This window comes from Podarcis filfolensis, assembly GCF_964270895.1.
Source record: "Podarcis filfolensis genome assembly, chromosome: 8".
In the NCBI taxonomy this organism is placed as follows: domain Eukaryota; kingdom Metazoa; phylum Chordata; class Lepidosauria; order Squamata; family Lacertidae; genus Podarcis; species Podarcis filfolensis.
The window spans coordinates 80,370,960-80,388,218 of record NC_139611.1 but is presented as its reverse complement, the minus strand read 5'-3'; the positions used below and the strand labels follow the sequence as shown (position 1 = coordinate 80,388,218).

General features: G+C 45.9%; 3 long non-coding RNA genes across 5 annotated transcripts; 2 read left to right on the top strand and 1 right to left on the bottom strand.

Moving 5' to 3' along the window:
• Window positions 1-1,454: 1,454 nt before the first annotated feature.
• LOC310769193 lies at window positions 1,455-10,237 on the top strand. 3 transcript variants are annotated; one of them, XR_014551508.1, is made up of 4 exons: window positions 1,455-1,628; window positions 6,205-6,324; window positions 6,815-7,087; window positions 9,577-10,237. It is a non-coding gene; the product is annotated as an uncharacterized lncRNA (long non-coding RNA). The 3 variants fall into 3 exon arrangements; XR_014551509.1 differs by lacking the exon at window positions 1,455-1,628 and adding an exon at window positions 5,339-5,951; XR_014551510.1 differs by lacking the exon at window positions 1,455-1,628 and having other exon boundaries at window positions 6,125-6,324.
• LOC310769253 lies at window positions 6,052-6,819 on the bottom strand. Its single transcript, XR_014551577.1, has 2 exons — window positions 6,369-6,819; window positions 6,052-6,239 (listed from the first exon to the last, which is right to left on the bottom strand). It is a non-coding gene; the product is annotated as an uncharacterized lncRNA (long non-coding RNA).
• A 383-nt stretch (window positions 10,238-10,620) lies between the features above and the next one.
• LOC310769169 lies at window positions 10,621-15,506 on the top strand. Its single transcript, XR_014551478.1, has 4 exons — window positions 10,621-11,044; window positions 12,522-12,563; window positions 14,600-14,643; window positions 15,152-15,506. It is a non-coding gene; the product is annotated as an uncharacterized lncRNA (long non-coding RNA).
• The last annotated feature ends 1,753 nt before the right edge of the window (window positions 15,507-17,259 follow it).

Below are 17,259 nucleotides of genomic sequence, written 5' to 3'. Positions count from 1 at the left end.
CTATGGTGTACAGACATATTTTATTTCTCTCCCATTGTCTCCAGAAAAACAGGTGCTGCCAGGTTTTGTAGTACATGCAGGTCCCGCTGTCCAAATGCTCGTTAAACAAAAATTTGCTTGTTGAAATATGAGGCATTCGTATCTAAACTTTGCTATGCACAGTACGGATTCAGATATCCAAACAGCCAGACCTGCATGTGTTACTGTAAACAAATAAGCAGCCTTCATCTGGAAATATAGAAGCATAGAATCGTAGAACTGCAAGCGACCCTGAGGATCATCTAGTCGAACCCCCCGCAATGCAGGAATATGCAGCTGTCTCACCCGGGGATCGAACCTGCAACCTTGGTGTTATCAGCACCATGCAGTAGCAAATCGAGCTATCCAGTTGCCCAAGCACTACTGCTGGGAGGGAGGAGGGAGTGATCAGACAAAGAACAGAGTATATTTTTCCTTCCTTGTTTGGCTTTTGCAAGGTTTCAGAGGGTTTTCCTGTCCGCCACCCCACCCCCCCAGCATTTTTGGTTCAAAATTCTGTGGTTGGGAACACATTACAAGTTTCCCCATAGGAATCAATGGAAATCACTGACTTGTTATCCAAACACTGACCTAAAAAATGATTCCCTGACAATGCGTTGTGTTCAGGCAGCAGGACCTGCATGTAGCTCAAAATCCTATCTAACCTGTTTACCGGAGGCAGAACTGGGATATGTGTTTGGGACCCAACAGCCATCTGACTTTTAAAGAATTTTAAGGCATGTTCTTGGCTGGGGTGGGGATATCTATTGCCTTTCTGCAGCCTTAAGTGTTCGCCTAGCATTTCATACCCCTCTTCAACATCAACTTCGTTGGACTGGTCATGTTGTGAGGATGCCTGATGATCGTCTTCCAAAGCAACTACTCTATTCCAAACTTAAAAATGGGAAGCGTAATGCTGGTGGTCAACAAAAGAGTTTTAAAAACTGTCTCAAGGCAAATATTTAAAAATGTAGTATAAACACTGACAACTGGGAAACACTGGCCTGTGAGCACTCCAATTGGAGAACAGCCTTGACCAAAGGTGTCATGGGCTTTGAAGACACTCAAACTCAGGACGCAAGGGAGAAATGTGCTAAGAGGAAGGCACGCTTGGCAAATCCAGACCGTGATCAACTCCCGCCTGGAAACCAATGTCCCCACTGTGGAAGGATGTGTGGATCCAGAATTGGCCTCCACAGTCATTTATGGACTCATTGTTAAAACAATGAGAAGACAATCTTATGGAAGACAATCTTACTAGCCAAAGAAGAAGAAGACATCTCATTGAGAGGAGGATGTATCTTAATCCAATGCAAACAAACAAGTTGTATAATCCAGAATGACTAAGTGTATTACCATTGCAAACACAATACAACGAGAAGAAGCCAGCTGCCACACTCTTGGCCAGCTGCTTCAAGACAGTCTCAGTTCTTGGTCTCTGTGGCCTCTTTGTTCAGCCTCCTCTTCCACATCTTTTCTTATGTTCCCGTTTCGAGGCACCATCTGCTCTGTTGCCTTTCTTTGGTCCTCAGTTGTGGTGCCAGCTGGCCAGAAGAAAAATGCAGAGAGGAAGGTCAAGTTTGTTAACCTCAGCTTGAGCAGCAAAAAAGGCAGGGCGCGATGCTTCTTATCTCGTGTATGTAAGCATTGCTACCTGCTAGCATTCGCAAAGGAAGGTGCGGTTGTTGGCACAGGAGTATGGGCTTGCCCCAAAGTTGTCTTTGGCGATCCCTCGTAGCCAAGTAAGATTGTCTTCCATAAACATGGTTTTAACAATGAGTCCGTGAGTGACTGTGGAGGCCAATTCTGGATCCACACGTCCTTCCAAAGTGGGAACATTGGTTTCTGGGCCGGAGTTGATCACGGTGTGGATTTGCTAAGCATGCCTTTCTCTTAGCATGTTTCTCCCTTGTGTTCTGAGTTCGAGTGTCTTCAAAGCCCATGACACCTTTGGTCAAGGCTGTTCTCCAATTGGAGCGCTCACAGGCCAGTGTTTCCCAGTTGTCAGTGTTTATACTACATTTTTAAATATTTGCCTTGAGACAGTCTTTAAAACTCTGTTGTTGACCACCAGCATTACACTTCCAATTTTTAAGTTTAGAATAGAGTAGTTGCTCTGGAAGACGATCATCAGGCATCCACACAACATGACCAGTCCAACCAAGTTGATGTTGAAGAATCATTGCTTCAACACCGGTGATCTTTGCTTCTTCCAGTACACTGGTATTAGTTTGCCTGTCTTCCCAAGTGACGTGTAAAAATTTTCGGAGACACCGTTGATGGAATCTTTCGAGGAGTTGGAGATGGCGTTTATAAGTGGTCCATGTTTCACAAGCATACAGTAAGGTTGGTAGCAAAATAGCTTTGTAAACAAGCATTTTGGTTTCCCTGCGAATGTCCTGGTCCTCAAACATATTGCACTTCAATCGGAAGAAAGCTACACTCACAGAGCTCAGGTGATGCTGGATTTTGGCATCAGTGTCGGCCCTTGTGGAAAGATAACTGCCCAAGTAGGAGAAGCATGGCACCCCGGTCCCTAAGCTCCTTGTCCCATAACTTCCTTTGTTCCTTTTCCTGTCCTCCTCAGCCAGAGCTACCCCTGTCAATATTTCACTTGGTCTGTTATGGGTTCCCTGGTCCAAACACAGCAAGGAAACAGCACAATTCTCAGCATTTTTTACTCAGAAGTAAATCCCATTGTATTCTGCAGGGCTCATTGGAGGGGCAGATCATCTATCTGAAAGCACCAGGTGTCAGTTACCTGTAGGGATTGGGGGAGAAATCCGGGCCTTCTTTATTTGCACATTCTGAAACAATACAAGAACCCAGACTCAGCCATCCTATGAAATTTGCAGTTCCCTGAATTTTGCAATGCATTTCTTTAACCTTATAGTGTGTACAAAAGTGCATTTGCTAGTATAACACCTGCACAAACATGTATTTATATATCAGCAAAAACAGCAAATAAGCAAATGATTATTATATAATAATAATAATTTTTGTTTTGCAAAAATGTTTCTGTTAGGGGAAACGGCACACGAGCACCTGCATATTGGGAGAACTTTGCACACAAATGCTGATGGTTTTCATGACTCTCCCCAACCCCAAAGTTAATAAACGAATGAGGATATGTGGAGATCTGCTGCCTCTCCTGCCCTTAGAGAGGGATAGCAATTTGTTAATAATGCATGAAGAATTAGGGGCATTCTTATTATCAGCTGCTTGAATGGACAGTTCAGCTAAGTGGCAAAGAGGAGCTGATGTGGTGTAGTGGTTAAGAGCGGTGGACTCGTAATCTGGTGAACTGGGTTCGCGTCCCCGCTCCTCCACATGCAGCTGCTGGGTGACCTTGGGCTAGTCACACTTCTCTGAAGTCTCTTAGCCTCACTCACCTCACAGAGTGTTTGTTGTGGGGCAGGAAGGGAAAGGAGAATGTTAGCCGCTTTGAGACTCCTTCGGGTAGTGATAAAGCGGGATATCAAATCCAAACTCCTCCTCCTCCTCCTCCTCTTCTTCTTCTTCTTCTTCTTCTTCTTCTTCTTCTTCTTCTTCTTCTTCTTCTTCTGTGTGGGATAAATAGAATATGAGAAATAGTTCTCTCAGAGCATCTCACTCACCATAAGAGTATGGTTTGTGGGCAATCTAAAAAGGGCCGGTTTGATGGGACTTGCTTTCTGTTCCTCAATTCTGTAAGCAAATCCACCAGCTCAGTGGATTTCTGTTCCTATATTATGTCATCGTTTGGAAAGGGAACTTTCAGGTTGATTTGCAAACCTTATGCCATCCCAAGAAGCAGGGCTGTGAAAAGACCCTTTTGTTGGACCCTGGACAGCACCATCAGGACAGCCCAAGCAGACACCACTACACTAGATGGACCAAATGGTCTGACCAAAAAACAGCTACACATATGTTCTGCCTGATTTTGCTGGAGTCAGGAACACAGGCAGAGCCCAGGTGAAGAATCTTGGAACATTCCGTGACATCACCTCGCCTCACCCAATCAGCACCAGAGGTCTCACTGCTGCAGTTGCTATGCAGATGCAAGTTTTCATGGAAAACACACACACACAAATATCAGCGTACACTTTCTCTGTGCTTAATTTCTTGAGACACAACGTGTTTGGGAACAAACCTCATCTTGATGTTTGGCTCCTTATTTACAGAAGTGTGGAGCGGTGCCTATTGTTCTTCCACAGTGATGGTAACACACACACCGCACCTGTTCAGAAATTCTGGCTGCTTTCCCGTTAATAGGGTTGCCATATTTCAAAATATATTTTGCAGGAAAGTTGTTGCACTTCTTTTTTTCCTCATTTGCCAAAGTAGTTGTTGTGCTCTTTTTGCAAAAGGCACATAGTTTGCCATGGGCCTGGGTCTTCCTGGACATTTTAAACGATTCCACCCAGATGCTGTTTCCGACAGACAAATCCCGGACATGTCCAGGAAATTCTGGACTTATAGCAGCCCGAAATTACAACAAAGCCTTTGTGACATTCCCTTGCATGTTCAAAATGGGACTCGAGGGCTAGTGGCTGCCAAGCCTGCTCTAGAACGGAAACTTTGTCACCCGAGATACTTGATGCCTCCAGTATGCAAATAAGGCATGGTAAACAAATGCTTCATGGGAGCTCAGTTTTGTTGAGAGATGAAAGAGACCCCTCTGACTTTTCTCTGCTGCCCGCATCCCTTGAAACAGTGTCCGATGAGGTGTGTCTTCAACCTTGCACCACGCAAGCCTTCGTTGGACAGAAGTCTTCATTGTTCCCTCTCTTTGCATAATAGGTATCGGCTGGGATTAACTTGTTTGTGACACTGAATGGGTTGAAAGGGAGGGACCACAGCACATCTTATTCTGGCACCTCTGTCCTCCCAGACCCCGGCTGTCACCCCCTCCCTCGTGGACACATCTCTCAGCAAAATAGGCAAAGCATAGGTGGGATTTGGCAAAATAGACAATTGAAACCCCATTGCGTGCTAATGTCCCAGACAGGGATCTGATGCAACAAAAGCCAGCCACACAGTGGAGTCGTCTCTTGCTTGGGAGAAGAAGCAGGGAAAGAGGAGGATTTAGGGAGAGAGGTTTTTTGCAAGGGGTCAAAAAATAGGGTAAGGTTTGCAAATCAGCCTGAAAGTCCTCTTGACGTTGCACAAACGGTGCATTTGCTCCAGCTCTGAGAGTGTGAGGAAAGCCAATGGAACATCTATTTGCCAGCCCAAGGTCAAAGCTTTGGTTAATATTTCTTCTTGCAGGTAAGGAAGATCCAAATGGGCAAAGGAATTGGCCACAGTAATTCGGGTCAGAACCATAGAACAGTGGTCAGAGGAGCTTGCAAAGATGAAATGAATGACTTTCCTTGCCTTTATGCAAATGTTGATGCTGAATTTCCACTTGATGTTGTGGATATTCGCAGCATTCCCAAGATTCGTCAAGTATTTGTTGTCTTTGTGGTTGACCTGGAATGGTATGTAGGCTTTCGGTCTTTGCCAGAATATGGTTGTTGACATGCAGCGGTGTCTCTAATACCAACAGTATATCATAAATGAAGTGAAACGGTAAAAATACCAGGTGTTCTGGAAGTTTATATTTGACACCTGACAAAATCTAATCCAGAGATGTCAACAAGTTGTGGTTGAAGTTTCACGTTTAGAATTTTGAGCAGGGGAATGGAATACGACATTTTGGGATGTTTCAAATGTTGGGAAATGTTTAGCTCCAGTTTCAGCAGATTGCACCCGGAAAGCCTTCAACAGCTGATGAGGAACAGAGTTACACCTTACGGGTGCATAGTTGCCCGGGTATTTCCTGTGTCTGCAGGTGAAATGTCTTAGTGCAAAATTTGAGATCTGGGGTGCTAATGAAATAAGTTGCTGGACAAAGCACTTGTCATCTGCCTAACCCTTCAACAGCTATGGGGCAGGTAGAAATTCAACAGGTAGGGGCATTTCCCATTAGTGCATCACCTTCTTGGGAACCATCGGTTTAAATTTCTGCTTGTTATACTGCTGTTAAAAACACAGGAGCTTTGCAAGAAAGAAAGAAAGGGCAACTTTATTAGGGATATGTCGTACATGATTTGGAGTGGAAAGATGAGCTATCTGAGGAAAGAACTGGAAACACTGCTGGTTCAAAAAGGGAAGGATCCATCAGTATAAGATTTTGCATTTACTTTGATTTTATTCTTGCAGAATCAATCATCCTGAGCTCCTTCGTCCCGATGGCCCTGGGAGAAACAGAGAGGGTGATTTCTGCCACGGACCAGAGTGGGATCTTCACCACAGAGGAAACATCACAAAGCTCCCAGTTTTGTCAGTGATCACTGAGACCACAACCACCACCCTTGTTTCCTTACCACTTAATTATTGGGTGGGGGGTTAGATCCTCAGGAAAAAGGGTTGGGACCAGACTCTCTTTCCCCAGTGACATTGCTTCAGCCAAAGTTTGAGTCCCACACAGCTTCTTTGAAGTGTGAAAATAAAAACAGCCGGGGGATCCCATTGTGGATCCTTCACATCGCATGGAGTTTGGCCCCTCATAACTAGGCCTCAAGCCTGTTTCTGGAATGTTCTGGAATGTGACTAGAACGTTCCAGAACGTTGAGAGAACATGATGTTGGGAACGAGGTTTTGAGTTCTGTGGTGGGGAGAAGGACATAAATGTTCTGTGGAGGGAGAAAAGTGGATTATAAATAAAGACACCCCCCCCAAAGCGCTGAAGCAGACCTTATTTTAGGGATTGCACCTTTCATCCTGACCTCACTGTTGATTTTTGTTCCTTTTTTTAATAAAAAAAATGTAGACCGGCCAAAATCTGCCACAATAAGTCCCTCTGGAAACATCAGCCAGCTGTTGGGTTCCAGTCTGACTCTCATCTGTCGTGCTGCGGATTCGAATCCTGATATACAGTATAGATGGTATTTCAACAACACCGATGCAAACGTGACAAGCAGCAATCTGACCATTGAATCAATCTCCTGGAAAAACGAGGGGACCTATGTCTGCTGCATATGCTACCCTCAAACAAATGTCACAGCCTATGCGACTGTATCTCTGAGGATAAAGACAGACAATGGTGATTTTCTTGGCTGTTCTGTCTGCCGGAGAGTTGCAGGGAGCTCATTCCAAGTTCAGTCTAAACATGTTTTCTCAGAAGTAAATGCCACTAGGTTGTGTCCAATTAGGTTTCCCTCAGAGTAGTCCCACTGAAGTAGGGCACAAAAGTTGTCGAGCTTTTTAAATCCCCAAGGAAATTTGAAGTTTTTGAGCTATTTCTAAGGAAATTTGCCGCAAAGTCAACACTTCTGGCGTGGGGGGTTGCCATACACCTGGGTGTTCCCAGACATTTTTTTACAGACTTTTGGAAATTCAGCAATTTCTGACGGATGAATCCTGGATATGTCCGGATGTACAGCAGCCCTACACTGAAGTGACTGTGCCCAGTTTAGGGTTCCTCTTTGCCATATCCCCACAAGGAAAACCCACAGCTTATGGCTGAATTGGAACAAACAGAAACTGGGTCTTTTTTGGCACATATTGTCATTTGTTCTGAATTAGCACTAAACAGAGAAAGTCAAAAGAATTCTGGGAGTTGTAGATTTTTAAGGGTGCGGAGAGTTGTTAGGAGACACCCCAAAAAAATTTCCCTCCCAGAGCTACAATTCCCAGAGCGGTTTAACAACCAATCCTTCTTAAATCCAACAGTTTTAAAGTAGAGCAAATATAGTATTTATATATTGTTAATATTTGGGCTTTCATTCTCAAGAAATGAACTACAGTGGTGCCTCGCAAGACGAAATTAATCCGTTCTGTGAGTCTCTTCGTCTTGCGGTTTATTCGTCTTGCGAAGCACGGCTATTAATGGCTTAGCGGCTATTAACGGCTTAGCGGCTTAGCGGCTATTAACGGCTTAGCGGCTTAGCGGCTATTAACGGCTTAGCGGCTTAGTGGCTATTAGCGGCTTAGCGGCTTAGCGGCTATTAGCGGCTATTAATGGCTTAGCGGCTTAGTGGCTATTAACGGCTATTAACGGCTATTAACGGCTTAGCGGCTTAGCGGCTATTAACGGCTATTAACGGCTATTAGCGGCTTAGCGGCTTAGCGGCTATTAACGGCTTAGCGGCTATTAGCAACTATTAGCAGCTATTAACGGCTTAGCGGCTTAGCGGCTATTAACGGCTTAGCGGCTTAGCGGCTTAGCGGCTATTAACGGCTTAGCGGCTTAGCGGCTATTAACGGCTTAGCGGCTTAGCGGCTATTAACGGCTTAGCGGCTTAGCGGCTATTAACGGCTTAGCGGCTTAGCGGCTTTAAGAAAAAGGAAACAAACTCGCAAGAACTCGCAAGACATTTTGTCTTGCGAAGCAAGCCCATAGGGAAATTCGTCTTGCGGAACGACTCAAAAAATGGAAAACTCTTTCGTCTTGCGCGTTTTTCGTCTTGCGAGGTACCACTGTATTCTAAAAGCATGTAAATAATTCCTGTAGGCCAATATGATTTTGATAGTGCACTATGAAGCTAAAGATTTATTTTTACAAATTTTAGGGTTTCAGGTGTTATATATTAAGCCTTTACAGAGCTGATTGTACAAGAATGTAAAAGCTGCTGTTTTAAATTTATCTAGATTCTTGGACCAACTTTAAGTATTAAATCAATTGCATGATTGTGATATTAAGCTAGGCAGTTTGGCTGTTAGTGTACTTTTGTACTTGTAATTTTAAGAAAAGGAAATTCAATGTATAATAGTACATTTGAATTTATTTGATGGTGAACAAGTCACCTCTCAAAGCAATGAAAGGTGTAATTTTGATATTTTAAAATTATACATCTTTTCATTAGGAATTTCATACTGTCTCTTACACAAGGTTTAAAATAAATTTTTGTGGGGCGGGGTGTGGGGAGGAAGGAGAAGGGGATTCTGAGCTCTTCGACAGTGGAACAGTCTCCCTCAGGAGCTGGTGGACCCTCCTTCCTTGGGGTCTTCAAGCAGAGGTTGGCTGGCCATCTGTCATGGATGCCTTAGCTGAGATCCGGGCATTGGAGGATGGTTGGCCTAGATGACCCTTCCAGCTCTACGATTCTGTGATTTATTTTGTTTTTCTTCTGCTTTAAAAAATAACTTTTTAGAAAGGAGAAGAAACTTCAACTCCCTCCATCGATGACCCTGCTTGCTGGGTCCAGCAACCTCTTGAGGGTTTCCTCACGCCAGATTGGCAGGGTGGTACTGCTACAGCAGCAAAAAAGGGCGAATGCAGCCCACAGGATATGAAAACAACTTCCCCTTTGTGACGGCAAACAGTGCGTCCTGTGATGGGTTGCGATATCCATTTCTGACACATGCGCCGGGATTGGGCAAAGAATGCACAATAAGACATCTTGCTTAGCCTCTCACAGCTAGAACATGAGAAAAGTCCGGCCAAAGACCTATCTAGTCCAGCGTCCTGTTTTCACAACAGCCACACAGAAAATAATAATAATAACAATGCGTGAGAGAACAAGAAGTAAAACCCTAGGGGTAAAAAAAAAGGGGGGGGGTGTTCACACCACTCTTGCTTTTCTGTTCCAGAAACTTCTTCAGCTCAATCACAGCTTCCTTTGACGGTGTTTGTCGGCATCGTGTTTGGGTTGGCGGCTGGGGTGACTTTGGTTGGCGCCTTGCTATGCTGTTTCTGTGAGTAAAACCCTTGAACTGGGAAGACTCGGACTCCTGGGTTCTGTTTCCAAGGGATGAGTGTTAGGAATGTCAAAGGGGCTCTTGGCTTGCTCTGTATTTTAACACAAATCTACCTAATCTGCAGTCCGTGAAACTATCCTTCAAAGTTAGCTTATCATCCTTGATATGATACGATACGATACGATAATCTTTATTGTCATTGTCCCATACAGAACAACGAAATTGAAAAAGTCTACATCAGACATTCAAAACCAACAAGCCTGCTATCCCAGCTATCCCAGCCCGGTTAGCCCCCTAAAAACTCTGGTACCCCATAATTAAATACCATATACTCCCATAGAGACTGCCTTACACTGCATTTAAAACCAAAATCGCATTTGGATAGAAACTGTTTCTCAGGCGGCTAGTCCTAGTCTTTATAACCCTGTACCTTCTTCCAGAAGGCAGAAGCTGAAAGAGACCGTTTCCGGGGTGCGCACTATTCTGCGCTATCTCTGCAGCTTTCTTATGGCCCCTGGAAGCATAGATTGGTGAATCAACGAAAAATCTTCAAGCCCTGGTCTTTGTGAAATATTATTTATTTATTTATAAAAAATAGTTACATGTCACTATTCTTCTTTGTGTCCCTCCTCCACGAGAGGCCCAGAGGGTGGCAACACGAGAACGGGCCTTTTCTGCAGTGGCTCCCCGCTTGTAGAGTGTTCTCCCCAGGGAGGCTCGCCTGACCCCATCATTGCGTTTCTTTAGACACCAAGGGAAAACGTTCCTCTTCAATGTTCCTTTGACTGATTGACATCCGATGCCCTTTTAAATCTATTGTGGGAGGAGGGGTTGGTTTTGTCCTGTTCTTAACTTTATCATGTATTTTGTGTTTTTATATTCTGATTTTATGTTGTGAACTACCTCGGATGAAGGGCGGTATATAAATTTAAATAAGAAGGATAAAAAATATTCATTTAAAAATCAGAGTGGTTTACAGCAATTGAACATGAAACCGTACAATAAAAGCCATATTAAAAAGTTTTAAAATCTCTATAAACAGTGTAACCCAGAATACTGAGCCAATGGCACAAAGATGGTTCCTTGTTGTTGTCTATCAGACCTTTGTCACCTTGAGGAGAGATCAGTGACACTCCTGTACATTGTCTCAGTAATTAAGCTGGACTATAATTATAAAAGGACCTTGAATCTGGCCTGGTAGACAGAAGAAGTGCTTTTCTCCATTCTTATCTTGTCCCTAGGTGTCCACATTCGGAGGAACAACCTGCAGCCGCCGCCGCCACCACCACCGATTTCGACAATCCCATCCTTACCTAAGGACTTCTCTCGATCCAAAATGCTTGGTAGCAGAGCCAGAGAAGTGAGTGATGATTGAGACACATTGCAGCTAGAGCAACCACTTTCACCCTGGCACAGCAGAGGTTCAGCTGGTGCTGAACTTTGGGGCTCAAACCCTGGGCTGTGGATTAAACCACAGAGCCTAGGACTTGCCGATCAGAAGGTCGGCGGTTCGAATCCCCGTGACGGGGTGAGCTCCCATTGCTCAGTCCCTGCTCCTGCCAACCTAGCAGTTCGAAAGCACGTCAAAGTGCAAGTAGATAAATAGGTACTGCTCCAGCGGGAAGGTAAACGGCGTTTCTGTGCACTGCTCTGGTTTGCTCTGGCAAACATGACCCGGAAGCTGTACGCCGGCTCCCACGGCCAATAAAGCAAGATGAGCGCCACAACCCCAGAGTCAGCCACGACTGGACCTAATGGTCAGGGGTCCCTTTACCTTTAAGCTACTGAAGGTTATGGGGCCCTTTATATAGCAGGCGGGGCCCATGATGGACATCATAGGAGCCTACACAACACAAAACACTGTTGCTGTAAGTAGGTTTTATTTTATTTGTTTTTGTCTTTTATTTTGGAAATGTACATCCAGGTTTTTGTCCCTTTAACTTTTTTTGGGCCCCCCAAGAGAGTGGGGCCCTAAGCTATAGCTTGTTTAGCTTATACGTAACTCCGGCACTGCTCAAACCCAAAGCTCAGCCACCCACTCCTGCCCCATGACTACCCATGGAATGGCAGCTGTAAGGGGCAGGGGCAGTCTTGGCGCTGAGAGACGAGAGAGGTTTTTGTTTCATTTGATTGTAGCACAAACCAACCTTGTTTGCACTCCCTGAATTAATATCTGCACCCTGAATTATTCTATGCAGTTCTTCAAGCAAAAGTACTGTGCGCCAAAGGGCATTTATTAGATAAAACATACACACTATGTGTAAAGGTAAAGGGACCCCTGACCATTAGGTCCAGTCGTGGCCGACTCTGGGGTTGCGGCGCTCATCTCGCTTTACTGGCCAAGGGAGCCGGCATACAGCTTCCGGGTCATGTGGCCAGCATGACTAAACCGCTTCTGGCAAACCAGAGCAGCGCACGGAAATGCCGTTTACCTTCCTGCCGAACGGTACCTATTTATCTACTTGCACTTTGACATGCTTTCGAACTGTTAGGTGGACAGGAGTAGGGACTGAGCAACGGGAGCTCACCCCATCGCAGGGATTCAAACCACCGACCTTCTGATCGGCAAGTCCTAGGCTCTGTGGCTTAACCCACAGCGCCACCTGCGTCCCACACACGCTATGTGTATGAAGACTTAATTCTGTGTTTTGGGGGGGGAGGGGGAGGGGAATGCATTTATGTGTTAAAGTAAACCACACACAAACCCAGAGTGAAGGTTTTTGTTTCTTCATACAAAAATTCAGACTTAAAAAAAGAGAAGAGAGCAGGGGCACTTCCAGCCCTCCACAAAATTGCTTCAGCAAACTAGGAAACCTTTCTGTTTTCCTTTGTTTCAGACCAAGCCTGAGAACCCTGCTGAGCCCAGCACCATCTACCAGGTAAGTGTACAGCTTCCGGCATTGCAGGGGGTTGGACTGAATGACCCTCAGGGCTCCCTTCTGACAATTTATGATTCCATTGATACCTCCAGAGTGAAGATTAGACTTGGGAAGGAAGAGACAAAGGGAAAGAGAATGAAATAGAGCCTTCCGCTCTTTTTGGCAAGCCAGCCGTGAGTCCGTTCTGGACTGTCTAGTCTGCTAGACGTGACACGAGAAAAAACCCACCACCACCCACTGCTGTCTGTGGCTTTTGGGGGCACAAAGGTTGCACAGCCGCCCTGCTGCCTAGGCAAAGAATTACGATAGCGGTGGTTGTGTTGTTGTTGTTTTTATGTTCCTTTGGCAAGGCTGACTCATGCCACACTGTGACGCAGGATTTGCTCATTGCATGACTCAGCGGATGGCTCAGAGCCTAACTGGCCGTCGTTCTGCGGGTGGGGGAAGAATCCTGCCCACGCCGACTGCCCTGTGCAGGATCCTGCCTCGTTTTGAGTCAGCATTGCCCACTCAAGTCTTGCCGCCGCCACCCACCCAAACACCTGGTGCCCTGCGAATGTTCTTGGACCACAGTCCTAAACTGGACAGCTCCGGCGCAATATGATTTCGGGCTGCCTTTGAAGACAGTTTGGAAACTGCAGATGGTGCAGAATTTGGCGGACAGATTGATGTCGGCCTTGCAGAGGTCAGCAGAAGGCTGGGGAAAGGCTGGCTTGCTGCTGTTTTCTCATGCTCTGAAGGGTAGGGCCCAATAGCTTCAATTTACAAGGAACTACCAAAATGATTAAGGTTTTAAATGACAATTTTAGGTTATATTTTATTGATCAAGATTTAATATATATATTTAACTGCCACTATATCTGAATTACGTGAGTGGCACTGTGGGTTAAACCACAGAGCCTAGGACTTGCTGATCAGAAGGTCAGCGGTTCAAATTCCCTGCGACGGGGTGGGCTCCTGTTGCTCGGTCCCTGCTCCTGCCAACCTAACAGTTCAAAAGCACGTCAAAGTGCAAGTAGATAAATAGGTACTGCTCTGGGGGGGAGGTAAACAGCATTTCCGTGCGCTGCTCTGGTTCGCCAGAAGCGGCTTAGTCATGCTGGCCATATGACCCGGAAGCTGTACGCTGGCTCCCTCGGCCAGTAAAGCGAGATGAGTGCCGCAACCCCAGAGTTGGCCACGACTGGACCTAATGGTCAGGGGTCCCTTTACCTTTACCTATATCTGAATTGTCTCTGTTATACCTAATTGCAATTCAGTGTATTCCTGTTGTGTTTTATGATTTTCCTGATATTGTAAGTGAGCCGGAACTGGTCTGTGACCGTAATAATAAAATTCATTCATTCAATTTACAAGGAAGGGGATTCTGAGTGAAAAAACTCTCTGACAGTAAGAGCTGTTCGACAGGGGAATGGTCTCCCTCAGGAGCTTGTGAACTCTCTGTTATGTACTGAACTTCTCACCCTGGGCCAGCAGGGGGATACTGTAGATGGATCGGGTCCACATATGCAAATAAGGGATCAAAAGTGACGTTCAGTGATTGGATAATTAAAGAAAGTTGTTACAATTACGTTGTTCTGGAGCTTTATATAAGCAGGCTGGCTGAACCCTTCAGTTCAGTTCTGTTCTGGCCTGTGAATAAACAAGAGCTGTGGAAGAATCGCTGTGTCGTCTGATATGCTCACCCACAACTTAACACTCTCCTTCACTGGAGTTTTTTAAGCTGAGGTTGGATGGTCAATCGTCAGGGATGCTCCAGCTGAGATGAACCTCGGAGTCCCTTCCAACTGTACAATTCTATGATTTCATGATTGTACTCTGACACGCAGCAACTCACTCAGGCCCCAATTCTATGGCAGAATGGTCGGCTAGGCCTACTGTCTTAAGATCCCTTTAACAGGAGAGGGATGAACCTAGGTGTCAGGTGTGGATTGCAACGGTGGTCTATAGACACCCCTCCCCCCAAAAAATTGGTTAAGAGTGCAAGGCAGGCAGATCAGACCCACAGCTGAACTCTTTCAACGTTTTGTCCTCAGGAGGTGCTGTGTGACGACGGGGCTGTGTATCAAGAACTGGAAGGGTAAGTCTTCCCTCCATTTCTGTGACTTCTCCTGGCTTTGGGAAGGAGGCGGGAGGACTCTAGGACTCTGCCAGAGCTCTCACATCTCCTCCCCAAAGCCCAGGGCCTCACTTACCCGGTTCTGAGATGGCACTCCTGTGGCTCAGAGCCCAGTGCCCAGCCCTAAACCTGCCCCTGCCACCTTTCCGCATACAGAAGGTGACTGGACCAGCAGTTGAAAATTTAACTTCTAGAGAACATAACTCTAGTGAAGGGGCAATGCCTTCCCCTGCCCCTTGGGGGCAGCAGGATAACTTAGGGGGCACTGGGCACCCACAGTTCTGCCCTGCCCCACAGGAGCTCACTGCAGCTTATTGCCTGCCCCACCCCACATTTCCTGCACGTGCATTTCCTCAAATCCCATCGCTGAGTTTTTGGCATTGGAAATAAATTCTGGGCCAGATCCTGCGCCCTTCACACACGTTTATTCTCTCTCTCTCTCTCTCTCTCTCTCTCTCTCTCTCTCCAGGTGATTTCTGAGTGCAGCATCTCCTGTGTAGCAATAAGGACTTACGATAGCTTCTCCCAGCTGAACGTTTCTGCCTAGATGCCTGTCAGCTGCAGACCCCCAGCCAGGCCCTCTTTGATATACCGGCCTTAAAAACCCAGACTCTTTTCTGAATATAGTGCTTTAAATATATGGCATGAATGTGGCCTTAATGTGCATCCCTGCAGATCATTCTGAGGTAGAACTCTGAACGGTTTCATCTTCAATGTGTTGTTGTTGTTTTTACTTTAAAAGAAAAACGCATTAGACTCTTTGTGCTTGTTTGCTTAAATATCAAAACGGTTGGAGAAAATGCATTAAACAATTCACATTTCACTGTTTTCCTACTGTCTTATGTCTCTTTTTGATGGCGACCTGAAACAATCCGAACGTTGGGTAGTTGGGTTAAATTACCGAGGATTGTCTGCCGTAAACTTGAATTGATCTGTGAACTGAGCGTGAACCGAACTAGGCAGTTTTATACAGGATCGAGCATGAACTGAAGTTAGTTCCTTTCTGGATGTGTTAAGCTGGAGCTAGTTCCTTTTTAAAATGATCTTTCCGAGATCTGGGCCCCACCTAGGACCCCTGGAGCTCCCTGGCTCGGCCACTGCTGTTCACACTTCCTGTCTAAGCAAGTAAAGAATGTGTTGGATTTGTGTCCCACCGCCTCTCCAAGGAGCTCAAGATGGCAGCATACATGGTCCCTCCCCCCATTTTATCCTCACAACATCCCTGTGAGGTAGGTTAGGCAGAGGGCTCATCTAGGCTTCCCCCTCTTTTGTGCTGAATCCGAGCAAATGTCAATCAGCTTTCCCAGGGACTGATATTTGTTCCGATTCAGAGCTAAAGAGTGGGTTTTCCTGGGGCAAGTTGTGGGGCAAACAGAAGAAGAAGAAGAAGAAGAAGAAGAAGAAGAAGAAGAAGAAGAAGAAGAAGAAGAGGAGGAGGAGGAGGAGGAGAAGGAGGAGTAGTTTGGATTTGATATCCCACTTTATCACTACCCTAAGGAGTCTCAAAGCAGTTAACCATCTCCTTTTCCCTTCCTTCCCCACAACAAACACTCTGTGAGGTGAGTGAGGCTGAGAGACTTCAGAGAAGTGTGACTGGCCCAAGGTCACCCAGCAGCTGCATGTGGAGGAGCAGGGAATCGAACCCAGTTCACCAGATTACGAGTCCACCACTCTTAACCACTACACCAGAGGACCACTTGGACCCGTGCTTCCTAGGCACATGACAAGCAGAAGCATGGATGAGCCCTAAGAACCAGGCAGAGGGCCTTCTTGGTGGTGGTGCCCGCCCTGTGGAACGCCCTCCCATCAGATGTCAAAGAAATAAACAACTATATGACATTTAGAAGACACCTGAAGGCAGCCCTGTTTAGGGAAGTTTTTAATGACTGATGTTTTAATGTATTTTTAATTTTTGGTTGGAAGCCGCCCAGAGTGGCTGGGGAAACCCAGCCAGATGGGCGGGGTAGAAATATTAAATTATGATGACGACAATGATGATAAAAATAAATAAATATTTATTTATACCCCACCTGCCCCAGCCAGAGCCAGGCTCAGGGCGGCCAACACCAATAAAATTACAGTAAAAATATAATGGGGCAGGGGGACCAATTTAAAATACAAGTTAAAATGCAAATTAAATGCAGCCTCATTTTAAAAGTAGCCCATAGATCAAAACCATAAGGGGGGAGGGAGGAACATAAGGGTCAGACTGAGTCCAAACGAAAGGCCAGGTGAAATAGTTCTGTCTTGCAGGCCCTGTGGAAAGATGTCAAATCCTGCAGGGCCCTGGTCTCTTGTGACAGAGCGTTCCACCAAGTCGGGGCCAGTACTGAAAAGGCCCTGGCCCTAGTTGAGACCAATCTAACCACCTTGCGACTTGGGACCTCCAAAATGTTGTCATTTGTGGACCTTAAGGTCCTCCACAGGGCATACCGGGAGAGGCGGTCCCATAGGTACGTGGGTCCTAGGCCGCATAGGGCTTTAAAGGTCAAACCAGCACCTTAAACCTGACCCTGCACTCCACTGGGAGCCAGTGTAGTTGGTAAAGCACTGGATGAATGTGATCCCGCGGCAAGG